Below are 17,937 nucleotides of genomic sequence, written 5' to 3'. Positions count from 1 at the left end.
CGCAGTCGATGATGGCGGAATGGTAGGAGAGGAAGTCAGCCCCCAGGATGAGGTCCTGAGGGCAATGGGCAAGCACAGTAAATATAACGGGAGTATAGCGCCCCGCGATAGACACACGGGCAGATGTTCCGCCATCGGCCACACGCTGAGGGTGAGGGGGCAGGCTTGAGCACTTTGCGCAAGCGACGCTGAAGTGTGTGAGACATCACTGACACCTGCGCTCCAGTGCCGATTAAGGCAGTGACAAGCACACCATCCCCTTGCACGTCGATCAAGTTTCGTCTGGAGCGGAAAGACAAAGGAGGATTTTCAGTCCGGGCCGTGAGAGCACATGCATCACCTCCAGACGCCGCAGCCATCAATTTTCCAAATGAGATCGAGCACACGGCGCAGGGGTCGACGGTCGGCGAGGTCGGGGCGATGGAGAGCGACGGCGCTGCGGTGACGACGAGTGGTTGGTAAGAGGGGTCTGGCAGAACCATTTAGGTGGTTCTGGGTGTCGGGGCTCGGCGACTGCGGTTCAGAAGGCGACGAAGAACGGCGCACAATAGACGGAGTCCGGATAGCGGTGATAGGTTGATGTTGGAGGACTTCGGCAGTGTCGAGAGATGTGGCCAACTCGATAGCAGTTAAAGCAGATGGGCCTGTCATCAGATGCTCTCCATTCACCTGGGTTGCGGCGGCGGCGAGGATAGTATGGAGGGCGAGGATTGAGGACCGGGAAAACGCGGCTGGCATCTTCGGAACTGATTCAGCACACTGGTTTCAGATCCACATTTGCGAATTCTTGCCGGACGACCGCTTCAATTAGGGAGACTGAGTGTGGTCAGGTGCCAGTGGTGGAAAAGCGGCAGGGGACATTGAGTCCAGTTCGCGATGTACAATCCGCGTCAGGCTTTCAGATGTTGGCGTGGGACGCGATGGGGCCTGGTCAACGCACGATGGCATTGCAGCTGTATTTGGCAGCCGCGTGAACTGGGGGGTGGTGCGGCGGCTCTTCGCTTGTTCGAAGTGGCGATATTCCTGAATGATCCCATTCACCATCGCACAGTTCTTATAAACCAGGAGATTGAAGGCGTCATCAGCGATGCATTTAAGGACGTGACCCACATTGTCACTCTCGGACATCGTACTGTCGACTTTCAAGCACAGCGCTAACACGTCCTGGATGTACGATACGTAAGAATCTCTCGACGTCTGTGCGCGGCAGGCGAGCTCCTCCTTGGCAAGCTGTCGGCCGATTGGCTTACCGAATAGGCCGCGGAGCTTCTGCTTGCAGGTCTCTCAATAGGTGAGCTCGTCCTCATGGGTCTCGAACCACACTCGCGCCGTGCCTTTCAGGTAGATTATCACGTTGGCCAGCTTAAGGGTAGGATCCCATCGGTCATGCGTGCTGACGCGCTCGTACATCACGAGCCAGTCCGCCACGTCAACACCGTCTGTTCCGAAGAAGGTCGCGTGGGCTCAATGATGACGTGGGGGCGGAAGGCGATGGTACATCACCACCTTCGAGTGACATGGAGTCCGCTGCGGAGTTGATGCTGCGGAGGTACGACGGACCTGAGCGGGTCATACGTGATGCGGAGAGTACACTAGTAGCATAGCGGAGTGGATTCCAAGAGAAAGAAAACTTAGCGGGGTAGGCACAGAATCAGGTGGGAGTATTAGATAAAGAAATTTGCTGCGGTACGCTTTTCCGCTGCTGACGCTGGACAGGGTTAGTTGGAGATCAACGGGAGAGGTTGTGTAGTCCGTAAGAATAACTCGAATGGTAATAGACAAACTAAAAATGCGGATGCGCATACTGAGAAAGGTTTGGTGCGACTGCACAGTTAAAAAAAAGTATTTAAACGACCAATACGATCCACGAGGCAGAGTTTTCGTTAGCTACTGTTAGCTATACTACTACTACGTCAGCTACTACTTTTAACCAAAATCGTTGCGCTGTTTGATCTATCTCAAAACCTTAGAGAATCCTGCGTGTGCGCGCGAGGGAGTGTTGGTGCGAATATATTTCGCTTCATGACGATCTTCTCTTTATCTTTCTCATGATCTCTTGGATAACCTAATCTCATATTTAGGCGCCAACGAGATCAGTGTCAATTGTACGTTGCCACGGGTACGGCGTAGGCTTTCAAAGGCGCCTGTGGCGTGAAGTCTTTCTTTATTTTTACTATCCTTTTCGAGTGTGGTTGGCGTAGGAGCAACGGTCCGCAGGGTTCATGTACGACCCTTCGGCGCAGTTGAAGGCCTGGGCGAAGAGGCGTGTATTCCTGGCGGCCAGGTTGCAGCGGTAGGAGGCCTCCGGGTCGTTCCTAGAGCACATGCCCGCGCAGGCGCTCACAAAGAACAGCATCTCCTCGCTGACCCTCTCCAGGCCGGGCAGCGCAATCGGGCGGCCCACCTTGATGTGGCGGTCGACGAACGCCACCACTACCTCGGCGGCGAGCGCCAGACGCGCCGGGCTGCTGTTGACGCTGCGTAGCGCCAGGCGGGGTTCGAGGCGCTCGAGGCACTCGAGCCACGATGGCGCTAGGGGCACGCCCCGAGTCAGGGCTGCGGCGAGTTCGAGGCCGAAGCCGCCGTAGTTGAGCGCCGGGGGCACGTGGGCGCCGAACCGTGGAGGCAAGAGCCACGTCAGAGGAACGCGGCTCTCGCCATCGCGGGTGACCTGCGCGCGCGACGGGTTGAGCTGCGTGAATAGAACGTCTTGCAGAGATGACAGTGAACTGAGGAGGAAGACGAAGAAGAGGAAGATAACTTTTTTGGAGGTCAGAAAAAAAAATTAACCAAAGACACTTTGGAAATTGTAAAGTGTGCTTGGCGAAAGCGTTGTGGTTGGCATCTGGGGACATGTTCAGTCGTCGCATGCGCATTCGCTCTTTGTTCTGGCGTTTGGTGTTGGGGGAATCCGGCGTCCGTTGCCGCTTCCCGAACCCCTTGGCGCCGAATCACTGGGCCGCTTCGTAGCCATGCGTCTCACTCGACTGCAGCGAGACGTCTGGCGAAGGAGCGGCGGTGCAGCTGCCACCGCCGACGCGCGCTCGCTCGTTCTACCGCTACTCTGTGACGTCACAGTTGCTATGCGTAGCTGCGCCCCCCACCGACGCGCCGGTTGCTAAGGAGGGAAGGAGATTGCGCCGCTGCGCTGAGGAGAGGCCACAGTACGATTCCAGCGCATGGACGGACACCGCGAGTATGAGCCATTAAAGGCTTTCGCCTTAAAATGTATAATGCGCAGCTATACCACATTTAGTCCTCGCGATAATTAGTTCTTCGGTAGACTCACTACAGCTGATGTTCATATAAGGTTAGTCTCGAAGGAAGTATTCGTTGTTTTTGCAATGCATACAGAAATCCAGGAGGAAGCGGAAATGCATGGCAAATAGGGGTCCCTGAAAAGTTGAGACAAGGTGTTTCTGGCGATTCTTTCGGAACTTTGTCTGGTCAGGAGTTAGCTGTGTTAGCACTGTAATACATAGTTACCGAAAAATTCCGTCCTTCACTCGTCGACCAGTACTAGTTTTAGTCTGGTGGGTGGCCGGTAAGGGCTCCACGTGGAGAAAGGAGCACACGCTAACTCGTGTGGTTGGATTTGAAAGTATACACTACGTACACAAGGTATAAGTACCAGTATACCTTACATTGTTATCCAGGGGAACTTGGAAGAATAGGAAGAGGAAGATGAAGAAGATGCAGCGGAAAGATAGTCTGAGCCGAATACAGGGGATTTTGTAGGTAGTCGGTGGGGATGCATTTTGGCAGCAGTTGTGACCAATGCTTCGCTTGTGCATCCAATTAGTTTCGACGCGATAGCATTAAAAGCCTCGTATAAAAACAAACAAACAAATGTGTCGTCGGTCATATATTTCGATGATTGGCTGAAGAGAAGTGACGTCACCAGACCGGCAGCGATAACTATACGACCGTGTCGCCATCTCCACACACCTCAGGGGAAACCTCTGACCACTTGCTAGACGTCAACTCGCCTGCACTTGTGGGCTTCTTGGAGGCGGAACCGGGTAGAAAGCGTTGGCATCGGCGTGGACGATGCTGAAGAGCTCCTTGCTGCGTATCTGGGACAGCGAGGCCAGGTACGCGTGAAGGAAGGGCCGCTCCTCCACATCCGCTTGCTCGGCGGTCTCGTCCTCGTCGTCCACTTGGAGCTCCTCGTAGAAAGTGTCCAGCTGGCTGGCCGTGGGTAGCCGCAATCGGAAGCTGGCATCGCTGCACCAGTGACACCGATGGATAAATCGATTTTGGACTATATCGAATTACCCACTTGCTAATATAGACAAACAAGCCAATTAAAATTTAACCCATATGTGGCTAGTTTCCTATGTGTTGGACGCCGCTTCTTTTGCGGGGAAACTATAAACGTTTAATGTATAAATACTTGCGACCACTAGCGTAGGTGAAAGAGGCGCTAAGCTTTTTTTTTTTTTTTTTGTACAAGGGTTGCGTTGTGTATGGTCAGTTGTGTGCGTTTTGTGCGTTCAAAAAGAGTTTTCTCTAGAAGCAGAGAGCAGATTTACCGGCATCGACAACATTGTGATTACGCAATAAAAGTAAACAATATTCGCGCGTTGTCAAGAGAAAACCACCTCCAGTAATGAGAAATGTGATATTCGAGTCAATGTAAAATGTTTCGAACTTTGCCACGCATAATAGGCAGTATTTGCCTTCTGTCCTACATTGTAGGATGATACAAAAGTCGGAGATAATAAGGGGTGCGCTATCGTGTCGTATTATCGATACATTGAGCTATTTCGCCATCCTATTGTGTTCGCTATATCCGGGCTCTACTGAGTTCTCAAAACTCGTGCTGTACTTGACCTACCACTGCCGCCTTAGAAGAGTGCTTTGCCTCTAAATGAGTCGTCTTGAGGAAAAGCCAACTTTAAAGAAGATGCTAAAATATGATGGAGATGTTTGTACACAAAAGGACACAGGCAAGGAAAACGATAAAAGTGGGGCACACAACTGATGCCCTTAACATTATAAAGAGTGCCGAGCACACATTGGTATTTTATTAATAAAGATAATATACATAAGGAAGAAAGTTCGCATGACTGACCATAAGGCACAGCGATCGATGTCGCCTCCTACTACGGAGTGGAGAAATATTAGGTATCAAACAATTATAAACCTGTAGAATTTGTTAATGTATGTTGCGGGTGGCAGTTTTCTTATAATTCTTTCAAAGGAAGTTCCATTTGAGATGTGTCAAAATCTTCTTCCCTCGGGTGATTTTTTTTCTGGTATGATAAGCGCGCCGCAGATAGGTGTTCCTTGCTCTGAGGCATTGCTTGCCGCGCCGAATGAGAGGCAGTGTGGCCTGGGTTCTATCGCGCTTAAATTGAGTATATTTGAAATAGAGCTACCGCATACTTATCCCTGTCAATAGGCGCGGAATTGAAAGGAGGAGTATTAGTTTTTCTTGCAAGACAAATGATTCCGCGTTTTCATCACTCGCTGGACCATAACGACTGGTGCTAGCGACCCACCAACAATGGACAAAGGCGCGCCTGAAACGATCTCTAGCTAATCGCGAGGTGACTTTAGATTTTTGGCTGCTGGGCGAAGAATTTTTATATACAGTAGACGAAGGAATTTACTGTTTTCATGCTTTCTAGCAGTACCGGCAATCGCGCACGTATTCGAACCTAATGCGGAGTTAGTGGTCTACGTTTGCTTTTAACGTGATCAGAAAATTTAAGCATGAAAGTGTGGCAGTGTAATTATTTAAACATTCACTTCCTGATTTGAAACGCTTTAGTTTGGGGGTAAATCCAAGTGAATTTGAAGTGAATTGTGTGCACATGAAAATAGTAAAGCGATGTAGCTCACGTACTCTCATGACAAAGAAACTACATTGAACAGATTTTTTTTTATATATTCAAAGATTTAAGTGAGTTTTTGTGTTTTCCATTTACCTCGCAGAAACTTCACTGGGGTTGTGTGTTGCACAAAACTGTGAAGCATAACTATATCACCGAAGCAGGATGGCATAAACACGTGCGCTTTCTGAAAACCACAAATAATTCATCGAACAAGCATTCGCTCAGAAAACTGTGACTTTTTTTAATCACAGTATTCAGAAATGTATGCACAGTCAAAGTACACTCTAGCGTTTAATCAACCAGCGGGTACGAAGCACGCAATCTGCAGCAAAGCTTTCCTCAGTTTTTGCTGACTTTTTTTTTTATGCTTCATCGGATAGGCAGTCTTCATCGCATGGGCATAAGATAGGCATATGCTTGATCGGATTGGAAGACAGGCAGTCTTTCGTTAGAAAAAGAAAATGTTTACGTTCAACAGTTTCCTATATTCGTGGACAACTTTCTGTGGCACTGTAGTTATGTCTAAGCGGGAAAGAGAATGATACGGGTCTTTCTCTCCCTGTCAATGCGCTAAGAAGTTTAGCCAGTAAATGAACATTCTTTACTTTCCCCCTCCTCCGTAGACCGCAGCTTTGGTCGCCGACAAGATGCCTCGACCATCGCTTTCTGTCCTCCGCTTAAAGGTATATAATTGCGAGGGGCGGCTGGCGGGGCCGTATTCCTGTTGAGCACGAAAGAGGTGCCGCCGCGGTGGCTCAGTGGTTATGGTGCTCGGCTGCTGACCCGAAAGACGCGGGTTCGATCCCGGCCGCGGCGGCTAGAATTTCTTTGGAGGAGAAATTCTAGAGGCCCGTTACTGTGCGATGTCAGTGCACGTTAAAGAACCCCAGGTGGTCGAAATTTCCGGAGCCCTCCACTACGGCGTCTCTGATAGCCTTAGTCGCTTTGGGACAATAAACCCCATAAACCAACCAACCAACGAAACAGGCGCAGAATCTTCTGTGCAAATGTGTTGGCCTCATCCGTGTGGTCATGAGACTATACAGGGTCTGTTCTGAAAGTAGTAGGACTGGTTTTTTCCTGGGCGAACGGGCGGCCGAGAGCTGGTCTGCGCGTGCAGGATCGTTGAAGGGGGATATTGGGAATGCTGTGGAAAATCGGCAGTCGGCTCTCGGCCGTTGAAGAGAGGAGGTCGCTTGTACTGTGAACCCCTGTCGAAACGTCTCGTCACGCAGAATCATCTTGCGTTTACTGGATCAGCGATACGCGATCAAATTTTGAGTAAATCTTGGTAAAACGGGCAGAGAGACTCGCGACATGATTAAGGAGGCCTACGGTGACGCTTCCATGGGCAGGTCAGGTGTTTTTGATAGGCACAAGCTTTTCCGAGAAGGTAAGGAAAGAGTGGAGGAAGACGACCGCTTCAGACGCCCTTCGACCAGCAAGACCGACGAAAATGTGTAGCGAGGGAAACATTTAACAGTGATCTATCAGAATGATTGCTGATGACTTGAGCATTCCTCAAACCCAAGTTTTTAGGATCGTGACAGAAAACTTAGCCATGAGGAAAGCGTGCGCGAAGTTGGTGCCGGGAGTGTCGTCAGGGGAGGAAAAGGCCAACCGGTAGGATCTTCTTCGTCATCTGAATGAGGACCCCGATTTTTTGTCCCGCACAAGGCGGCAACGCTGTCTCAGCCCCCCTACAGCCTCGACTTGGCCCTGCCAGACTTTTTTCTATTCCCGAGAATAAAATCGACGCTCGAGGGGAAACATCACGGATCGGTAGAGGTGTTTCAACAGGCCGTGACGAGGGAGCTAAGCAGCATTTCGGTCCAGGCGTTCCTCGAGGCGTACGAAAATTATATAACTCATTAGCAGCAGTGAGTAGGTGCGGAAGGTGGCTACCTTGAAAAATTGTAATCGTTTGTACTATTCTCTTGAATAAATTTTGTTTAAAAAAATGAGTCCTACTACTTTCAGAACAGACGATGTATATTGCCATGAAATGGCACGCGCGCTTCGGTCCTCCAGCCTTGATTGCAGTGCCACAGAAAGCTTGCCACAAAGGGCCCAGTTGCGTTAATGAATTGAGAACGGCAAACGGGCGTAATGGCGTGTTTTCGTCTGGCGTAAGCGCACTCACGTGGTCCGAAGCCTGATTCCTTGCTTCCTCATGAAGCTGACCATGGCCTCGGAGACGTCCCTGAAGATGAGCTCGGCCTCCTCCCAGCCGCTGTAAGAGTCCAGCTCCTTCATGTACGGCAGCACGCTAGGGTACGGCATCAGCCTGTGCACAGCCTCGAAGCAGATGGCCTCAGAGGTGCCGTACGAAAGCCTGCAATTTGAACGGAAAACACGAATGATGTCGACGTTACAACAATGAAAGAAAGGAACCGATCATCCAGAGCCAATCATCATCGTCAGTCTAAGTACAAGCACTGCAGGGTAAAGACTTCCACGTTTCTCCATTTAACCCGCCGTCCCCCCCCCCCCCCCCCCCCCTTGCGAAAGCTGCGGCCTCGTTTCCCTCTCTAATCCTAATATCATCCGCCACCTGACACTGCCCCGTGTTTTAGTAGACGCGAACACAAAAAACATTGCAATGCCTCAGTGCGTTGTTTGTCGTTTTGTGTGTATGCTTTAGAGCCGCAGATAACATGATACCTAAGTACAAATCAGTCCAAAGATGTAATCTTCAGATCTTGTATCGTTTGGGCTGCATTTTTGAAGCGAAAAGCTTCACTAGGCAAGTCAACACCGCGCTTCGCGTGAGCCGGAGCCCAGATTTGCCGCTTCTGCGCATGCGCGAAACCGAGTGACGTCACGCACGGCGCAAGTGGCCGCCGTCGCCACCGTCGCCGCTGACACATACAAAAATAGAAAAAGACATGACAGAAATAAAATAGCACAAATAAAAAAAACAAATGAAAGAAACAGTGCGCCAGGAAACACTCATATCTCGGTGGGCACCTGAACCGCGCCGTAACGGAAGGAAAATGAAAAGAAAATTGGTTTTCAGGAAAGGAAACGATGCCTGTCACTTTCATATCTCGGTAGATACCCGAACCGCGCAGTAAGGGCCTTAAGGAAAATGAAATGAAATGAAAATTGCTTTTAAGGCTAGCAAATGCCTGTATCTCATATCTTGGTGTACACCCGAAAGGAATTCACACCACAGTACATGTCTCTAAAGCAAACTTCTGTATTTTTTCAGAGGTGGGTGTTGAGCATTTGATTTGGTGCTTCCAGCGGAGTAGCGTTGCCGAGAAGAGTGCCTCAAAGTTAGCTGCGATGTGTTCCCCGCTTTAAACCCAAAATGCCGCATAAACATTCACCTTTGGTCCGCGAGTGGCCCGAGATATCGCACCACCTCCCAGGTGATGTAGGCGGCCAGGTCAGAGGATTCTATCTCAACGAATAAAAAGTCTTGGTATGCGAGGATGGCCGGGTGGCCCACCGCTGCCTCACTTAAATTGTTCAGCGTCAGTGGCGACGATACCGAAGGCCCGCTGACCGCCAGCAGCGGGACGATGGCGTAGTATTGGTCGGGGTCTTCGTTGGGGATGACCGCAGACACCGCAAGAACGGACTCTTCCGTAGACATGATGTGGTGTACGATGAAGTCAACGTCGTGGACTGTTTCCTCGGTCGCGTTCTCCTATGGCGACAGCGAGGTGGAAGAAGAGGTCATTTCTTTTTGTTTGATTATCGTGCTCTTGCATTGGTGCGCATTTGGCAAAACGGCAAACGGCAAAACGGAGCAGAACGTTGGTGCGCCTCTTTTCGTTTCGTCACATTTTGTACGCTCAAAGCCCGACGCTCTTCTGCCGGCCCCACCGCCGGGCCATCGACGCGCGCGGGAAGTACCCGGATGAGGGAGTTTCCCGAGTAGCCGCGGCCATGGTGGCAGTGTGACGTCAGAAAGAATTGAACCAATAGCCATCTCTTAGCAGACACACGCAGACACACGCAGACATACGCAGACGCATTACACGGAGTAGGGCGCGAGTTCAAAAAATTGACCGGGAAGGGCTCGTCAACTATCGAGCGCGATTGTGGGTTGTGTGCTAAGGGTATAAGTATATTGCTTACCTCAAATGTTCATGATAACACAGCCTCGCGACTGAAAGATTTGAATAGTGTATTGGAACGATGTTTCAGGGACCCCTTAAGAAAGCCTCGCTAAGCGGCCAGCACAGGCAGGTAACACTCCGTGACACTTGATTCGTCTTAAGTCGAGAAGCTTTAATCTCAACCCCGTATTCACAATGAACTGGGCAATATACCACGCTAGTGCAGCGCATCAACTCAGAATGTCATTAGCAAAATACGTCCGTAGTATTACAGCGAGAAAAGAAATGGCACGAAAGTGGGGCAGACATGTTCGGCGCTCTTGTCATGGCCAGTTAAATTTTCTAAAACAAAAATTTTCGTAATGATTCTTTTCTGCACCCACTCCTTCCATGATTACTAGCGTAGTAGCAGCAACGGACTCGTTCATGTGACTGCATTAGGGCTCCTTGCGGCCATCGCAGGTTTAATAAGCCTATGTAAATTATTCAACGCACGTACAGGCGCGGTCATAAGTAAACGGAGCACGCTATTGCGTTCGAAGTGCAATCACGCTTTCTCCATTGGTAATGAAGAAGCGTTGTTTGTCTACAAGAAAGCCCACCAACCTCCTCTACCAGCATGCGTGTACCACTGCTGCAAATTTCAATTAGGTGACGCGTGGAAAATGTTCGAAGACAGTTGCGTGCTTCGTTTACTTCTGTCCGCGCCTGTACGTCTTACACTCTTGAATTCGAGCAGAAGTACACGTTTACCATAGTCATCAGCGTCATCATCACAGTTACGTCTACTGCAGGACTAATGAGCCTCCCTTTGATTTCCAAATAACTCTGTCCTGTAGAATTCCCAGTGAGCATTGAAACTCCCTTGCATGTCCAATGGACGACCTAAACGTCCACAGGACGTCCAAAGCAGTTTCAGTGCCCATTGGAAAGGGGCAGCCACCATATCCCCACCAGATCCCGTGTAGTCGGATACAACTTAAGAACGAAGCGGCTTTTCCCCGTAAAAAGACACCCCTCCCAGCCAATGGCGTCGGCCAATTCTCATGACCCTGCTAGGGTGACAATGCTGGGAGCGGTGCTACAATGGAGAGAGGGGTCTATCCCCGACTATGGAGGGAAAGGATTGCACCCTTTCATCTACCAATCCCTGCTTTGTCACACTAGCAGGGTCACGAGAATCGGCTGACGCCATTGGGTCCTTTGACGGGTAAAACCTGCTTTGTTCTTAAATTGTATCCGACTATAGTCCCATCTTCCTACACGACTGTCTGCAGACTTCGGTTACGTTCTCGCTTCTTTGGAGTCCGCTCTTACAATCCTATAGACCGCGAGCAACACAGCTCCTGCGGGGCGGATACACACGTGGGCCACGACGGCGACGACGTATCTCTGGACAAACTCCAGGTAGGCCCCGTGGCGACGCATGTGGTCCCTCTCGCGCCGCCAGTGCTCCAGGTCCCCTCTCCGGCCCATGGACAGCAGCGGACGGCCGTCGGGACGCCGCCATGTCGGGTGCCGGCGCAGATCGAACAGCGTCTGCAGGTCGCCGGAGAGCGTGTGCACGCTTGCAGTAGATCACTTAGGCGTCAAAATGAGCGAAATACGCCTCCACGCCTCACCTACCAGCAGAAAATGTGGGGAAAAGATCGCATAAAGTGTGAACGCCGAATGCTCTTTGTTGGCGACGAAAGTGTGAACGTGTCATTTTTCTGTGGTGGGCTGTGAATCAATGAAGTAGCGAAGTTTAGTTTGGTTTATTGGGGTTTAACGTCCCAAAGCGGCTCAGGCTATGAGGGACGCCGTAGTGAAGGGATCCGGAAATTTCGACCACGTGGGGTTCTTTAACGTGCACTGACATTGCACAGTACACGGGCCTCTAGAATTTCGCCTTCATCGAAATTCGGCCGCCGCGGCCGGGAGCCATGTAAGTGCGGCTTAGCTAGTTGCCACAAGCTCTGTCACTGGTAAGATCAAAGAATGCATTGATGACCTTAAAGGGACAGTGAGAGAGAGAGAGAGAGGGAAAGGCAGGGATGTTAACCAGAAAGGATTCCGGTTGGCTACCCTGCACAGGGGAAGGGAATGAGGGGAATTAAAGAGGAAAGGGACAGTGAGTTGAGGGGAAATAGTTGGCCTGTATCATGGAGGAAGGAAAGACTCAGGATACATTACATTTTTTAAAGCCGCTACCCCCCCCCCTCCCCCCCCCCCCCCCCCGCCCCGCCGTCTCGGTGCGTTTGCGCATGCGCAGCAGACAGTGCAGCAGACGACGCCGCTGCGCCCAACGTTACCACTGAATGCGCCGTCGGCCAAGGACTTCCACTAGTCATTTTGAAAGCGCGTGATTTTCGCCATGCCTTTTGGCGTGCAGATCGGACAGCGAAGGCCTCTCCCGAGCTCTCCTTCCTCCATGGCCTGTATCGAGAGTGTGAAGCGTTGTACTCACAAAAGGGCCACTATCACCGAATGCGTAGCTTTCATAAGCTAGGAAAACCTGGAAACCTAATGCAGGTGTCGCCATCTGTGGCCGATTTCGACATTTTGCACGGATCCCAGAATTTAGGCTTCAGAGCCCTTCGCTTCAAAACGAAGGCAACTCGCCCTTTTCGATAAGGGCATCAAGAGTTCGAGCTGCCTGGTCGGAAGATTTTAAAATTCAGTTTTGTTTCTGATAAATGCGTCTGTTACTGAGAACAATTACTAAGAGTAGACCTCAGTCCACATTCAAATGACGTCCCGAAGTTGTTGCTACCTTACTTTCTTGCTGTCTTTATTGACTCTTGTTTGCCTCCACTGGCCATGATGGCCTGCTTTCACTTTTTTGCTTTCATTTAGTAGCCTGTCTCCTCTGGACCGTTCTGATTGTTACTGGTAAAGCCATCATCTATGCAGTTGGTGGCTCAGTGCTGCGGTGGTGCAATTAGAAACTCACAGTGGGCGTCTTCACTCTATCTGAGGTGATGTACAGCATGGAGTAAAAAAAAACAACTCAGGAGGGAACGTGACACCAAGCGGCCTGTCTTCGCCAGCCAAGTGCTCCGCGTTTGCCGCAGCTCATGGTGCGGGTGTTTTTTCAGCGAGGAGGGTTGACCTACAATCAGTTTGCCGCGCTGGCTCGGGCATGCGCGCGCAGAGGTGAGAGGGGAGGGAGAGATGTCATCGCAATCTATCACGTGGTGTCATCACGGGGGGGGGGGGGGGGGATCGACTCTCTTCTGTTTACTTATTATGACTAGGCTTCAAGGCTATATCGCCGGACATTCCCTCCTTAGTTTTTTTTTTCATCTATGGTATACTCAAATTGAATGGGAGACAACCTAGGGACCTCTGTGATTAAGCTGCCTGCAGTTCGGCATTGATTCACCGAATCTCGTCGTAGCAAGAACTTGAAAACACAGGTGACAGAAAGATTCTCAAGGAAATGACCCGTCTGAAGCATTTATGAAAGTGTCGAAGAAAAAGTGAACTGCTGCTAAGAAGCATTGATGTAACAAAGAAAAGGCAGTAGAGCCAGCAAAGCGCGACGGCCTGCCTTGAGGTTGTAGTAGAGGTCGATCTTGATGGCCAGCTCGACGGGCCTCTTGACGTGGTTGGAGAAACCCAGGCCCACGTCCCTGAGGAAGACGGCCAGGGCATCGGCGCGGTGTTCCATGGAGGCCGCGAGGCAGTCGCTGTACAACGCGGCCGCCTTCGCCGAGCTGGGCGGGACCTTGTGGTCGCCGGTGACCACGAGTTCCTGCCTCTCTGACGCCGTAGTCCTGGACCATAGACGAGACACTGTGACGACGTTGTCGCTTTCCACATTCTTCGGAGGTGGTTGTGTGCACTCCCTGACATGCATCGTTCAGCGCACATGGTCGCATTTGAACGCGAATGAGGTGTGTCAGTGTGTACACAGATGGCAGGATATGAGAGCAATATATACTGTAGATTTGAATGATGTAATTGAGCAAAAAAGCAAAAGCCTAAAAAAAAAAGAGCTAAAGATGGCACGTTGCGTTGTCTACCTGTTTTTTTTTATGTCGCTCTGTCCTTTGGCTAACTTCAATCATGCAGGCGTACCCCCTTTTGTAGCACGCAGTGAAATTGCGGACTTCTGTCTCACTGGGAATATCTTATAGGTTTGGTTTGGTTTATACGGTTTAACGTCCCAAAGCGACTCAGGCTATGAGGGACGCCGTAGTGGAGGGCTCCGGAAATTTCGACCACCTGGGGTTCTTTAACGTGCACTGACATCGCACAGTACACGGGCCTCTGGAATTTCTCCTCCAAAGAAATTCAACCGCCGCGGCCGGGATCGAACCCGCGTCTTTCGGGTCAGCAGCCGAGCACCATAACCTTATAGGCATCATGAGCCAATGCAGTGCAGTGATGTTCGCATTTCTTTTCATCACACTTTTGCTCCGGTGGTAGCAAAAAGACAGTAGAGTCGTCCGTGATGCATTCTAGGACGACTCTAACGTCTTTTTATTACCACCGAGGTAAAAGCGCGATCAAAGGAAATTTCGGAGACGCCGCGTTGTTCCCGTTTCTTTGCATCGCGTTAGTACCTGCAGACATTCTATATCGCCGCCGCGGTGGCTCAGTGGCTATGGTGCTCGGCTGCTGTCCCGAAAGACGCGGGTTCGATCCCGGCCGCGGCGGTTGAATTTCTTTGGAGGAGAAATTCGAGGCCCGTGTACTGTGCGATGTCAGTGCACGTTAAAGAACCCCAGGTGGTCGAAATTTCCGGAGCCCTCCACTACGGCGTCTCTCATAGCCTTAGTCGCTTTGGGACGTTAAACCCCATAAACAAACCAAACCTAAACCAACATTCTATATCACTTTTCTTACCCCATTCATTCACTCACCCATGAAGTGGTGTCCGCCCAGTTCAGCCAGTTCAGAGTCCCCGTTTTAATGTCCCTAAGTAAGCCAGAAATCGCGGAAAAACTAAGAAATCATATCATATCACCGCAAAACAGGGCAGTCTGCTTGAACGTTCCTTGAAAGCCTCCTCGCCAAAGTACTGAAGCTGCGCGGTTCGCCCGCCTTGGGGTGACCAAAAAAAAAAAATAAACAAACAGCGCGTGACGTACATTGCACCGCTGCTGTGTTTATTGTAACACCCTGGTGACCATTTTTGTATTCGATGATTTGTATCCCCATCATTCAAGCTACCCGCGATGTACTCTCGGCAGACCATGCCTGAACTGAAAACGTTGCCTGTGTAGACACTAACTTCCCCCACTAAGGGCTGACAAGTGAAAAACCCTGACCCTTATTTGATGGAATTCCATATCTGTAAATATGATGGCGACCATGGACGGGAGATGCCGCTTTTCCCCTTCCAGCTGCTCGAAATATACGCGTGATGAACATCATAGTTTGCCTACTTTAAATTCTTTTATTCGCAAGGTGGACTGATTAGTTACTCTTAACACGCCGTTTCTCCCATTCTCGGCAGATTGAGGCCAGCATCGCTGGAAATCGCTGCGAACTCGAGGATGAACTTTAAGCCTAACTTATCCTAAAACCTTTGAACTTTTTCTTCAGTATAGTAGGCAGCGGAATAAAAGATCACAGCATGGACCCGAACGAGATTAGAATCTGCGTCCGCGTAAGCAGACCATATTCGTTTTTCGATGCCTCCGACCAACCATAATCGGCCGCCGCAGTAGGCTCTCATGGTACGTTTTCTGATTGGTAGCCTTGTGTGCTACGTGTTCTCGTTTCATCTTCCTTATTTTTGTACCGCTCGTTCTACGCTTCGAAGTGCTCGACGCCATCGGCACCACCGCTGCTGCCGTGCAATTCAGTCAGTGGATTCAACAGATAGAAATGCTCCACAATGTTGCCAGCTTTGTGTGTAGCCTCACATGAAGGTGAGAATGCGGCTAAGGCTGCTCAACCGTCGCTAGGGCGGATAAAGAGCAGGCGAGCGTTATAGCATTTCAAAAAGCGAAACCAGCGAGGGACACCCAACACGCTGCCCGTCAATAAAAAGCAGGAGCTGCTGAACCTGACCGTCTGTAAAGCACGGAAACCGGCTCAGGGAGACGAGCACGCTGTGAAGCTACGAAAAGCGGATGATAGCGGAGGTTCCACGAGCCGTGAAGCTTCAACAGAAGCGGACGAAGGTTACCGCCATCTGTATAGTATATGAGCCACCCTAGACTCGCTACTCCTTTACTGCTACGCGGTTCATGCTTATACCTACTCTCGAACTCAAGATAGGCAACATCTGACTGCTATAAGTGAGTGAGCGAGTGAGTGGGTGAGTGAGTAAGTGAGTGAGTGGGTGAGTGAGTGGGTGGGTGGGTGGGTGAGTGAGTGAGTGGGTGAGTGAGTGAGGGGGAGAATGAGTGAGTGGGTGAATGAGTGAGTGAGTGAATGAGTGAGTGAGCGGGTGAGTGAGTGAGTGAGTGAGTGAGTGGGTGGGTGGGTGAGTGGATGGGTGGGTGAGTGAGTGAGTAAGTGGGTGGGTGGGTGGGTGGGTGAGTGAATGAGTGGGTGGGTGAGTGAGTGAGTGAGTGGGTGAGTGAGTGAGTGAGTGAGCGAGTGCGCGAGTGAGGGTCCTTCATCCTCACCTCGTGCCAGCGCGGGACATCGTTGTCGGCCGACTCCTCGGCATGGCCCGGAGCGTGGAGCGCGCCCGCCAGGAGAGCAGCGCCGCCTGGGTGTCGTGGGTGCTGGCAAAGGAGGGCCGTCGCAGCCAGCCGGAGCATACGAACGCATAGAAGTCGTCACACGGGCTGCCGCTGGTGCTCAGCGTCTCCTGCGACCAACGACAGAGGGCAGCACAAGTAACCAACATGTGCGCACAGGGCGAGTAGGCAATATTGAATGAGCAGAGGAGCCCGAGGAACAGAATGCGCCCATAGACTTGTGCTTTGTGGCTGTTCTCTTTCTGTTGGATACGTCTTAGGCACTGAAGAACTATTCGCCTCTTGAACACGCTGTCTCATCTAGCACTCATCACAGGACACTGACAGAATATCTACGCAGCTATGTGTGCAGTGTACGCGGCACGTGTAAGTGTATGCCCACTTGGAATGGCACATATTTTTATAATCACCTATTAGAATCACCTATTAGGTGAGCTTGGACCAGGATTTTTATCCAGCTTCCTCCGTGGACGGACGCCGGCAAGAGGGCCACGATAGGAATATTTTCTCTCTCTTTCGTCGTAAGCATACTCATCGAAGGAGTTAACACTTGATTGTGCGGGCGACCATTTAAGGAACCAACAAAAGTGGTGCTCTATGAGGTTGCAGCACTGTCCTTGCCGTTTCGCGTAAAATTGCGTAAGCACCTCTTTTTACCTTCCAACGCGGGGTGCATGTTCAGAGGCAAGGGGAAGCGGAAAAGCGTGACGCAAACGCGAGCGTAACAAACGTTAAGCACGTTAAGCATCTCGCCTTGAGCAGTGCTGCAGCCAGGTGGCACGAGGTGGCGTTGCAGAGTTGCGCAGGGCGGTGCGGAGCGCCCTTGAAGGCCAAGCCGCTCAGCTCCATGTCCCGGTGGCTGCGCGTGAGCACCAGGAGCACGGTGGTCATCACCACCACCAGGGCGAGTAGCACCAGCCCAGTGCGGACCAGCAGCTTTTGCTGCTGGGGGCTCAGGCGGGGCTCCGTCAGCCGGAAGTCCATGGCTACGACCGGAGGAACCGCAGGACGGGGGAATCAGGCCTGTTGGCAGAGGACACTTCAAGGGACGAAACTGAAAGATTGAAAAAGCTTTATTTCTCGACAAAGCGAGGGAAGACTAGGACTAAAAGAGGCCCAGAGCCCGACAGCGGTCCCAGCCCCGTTCTATACACAGTTACAGTAGTGGCTTAGTTCGGTTTGGTTTATGGGGGTTAACGTCCCAAAGCAACTCAGGCTATGAAGGACGCTGTAGTGAAGAAGGGCTCCGGAAATTTCGACCAACTAGGGTTCTTTAACGTGCACTGACATCGCACAGCATAGGGGTCTTTTGAATTTCGCCTTCGTCGAAATCCGACCACCGCGGCCGAGATCGAACCCGCGTCTTTCGGG

The 17,937-nt window shown here is 51.1% G+C and overlaps 1 long non-coding RNA gene and 1 pseudogene across 2 annotated transcripts in view; both read right to left on the bottom strand.

Moving 5' to 3' along the window:
• Positions 1–17,937, bottom strand: part of LOC149327844 (uncharacterized) — a 235,810-nt gene that overhangs the window by 189,721 nt on the left and 28,152 nt on the right. The gene's annotated exons all lie outside the window — the stretch shown is intronic.
• LOC149327846 (uncharacterized) lies at positions 2,174–17,550 on the bottom strand (annotated as a pseudogene). The gene is made up of 8 exons (XR_016286287.1): positions 17,320–17,550; positions 16,489–16,676; positions 13,452–13,677; positions 11,300–11,455; positions 9,179–9,558; positions 7,987–8,178; positions 3,990–4,227; positions 2,174–2,671 (listed from the first exon to the last, which is right to left on the bottom strand). The product of XR_016286287.1 is annotated as an uncharacterized LOC149327846 (transcript).

The sequence above is a fragment of the Amblyomma mixtum genome, chromosome 10 (genome assembly GCF_055824585.1).
Source record: "Amblyomma mixtum isolate Tamu chromosome 10, ASM5582458v1, whole genome shotgun sequence".
Lineage (NCBI taxonomy): Eukaryota > Metazoa > Arthropoda > Arachnida > Ixodida > Ixodidae > Amblyomma > Amblyomma mixtum.
The sequence above is the reverse complement of the archived record's forward strand: the minus strand, read 5'-3'. Positions and strand labels throughout refer to the sequence as shown.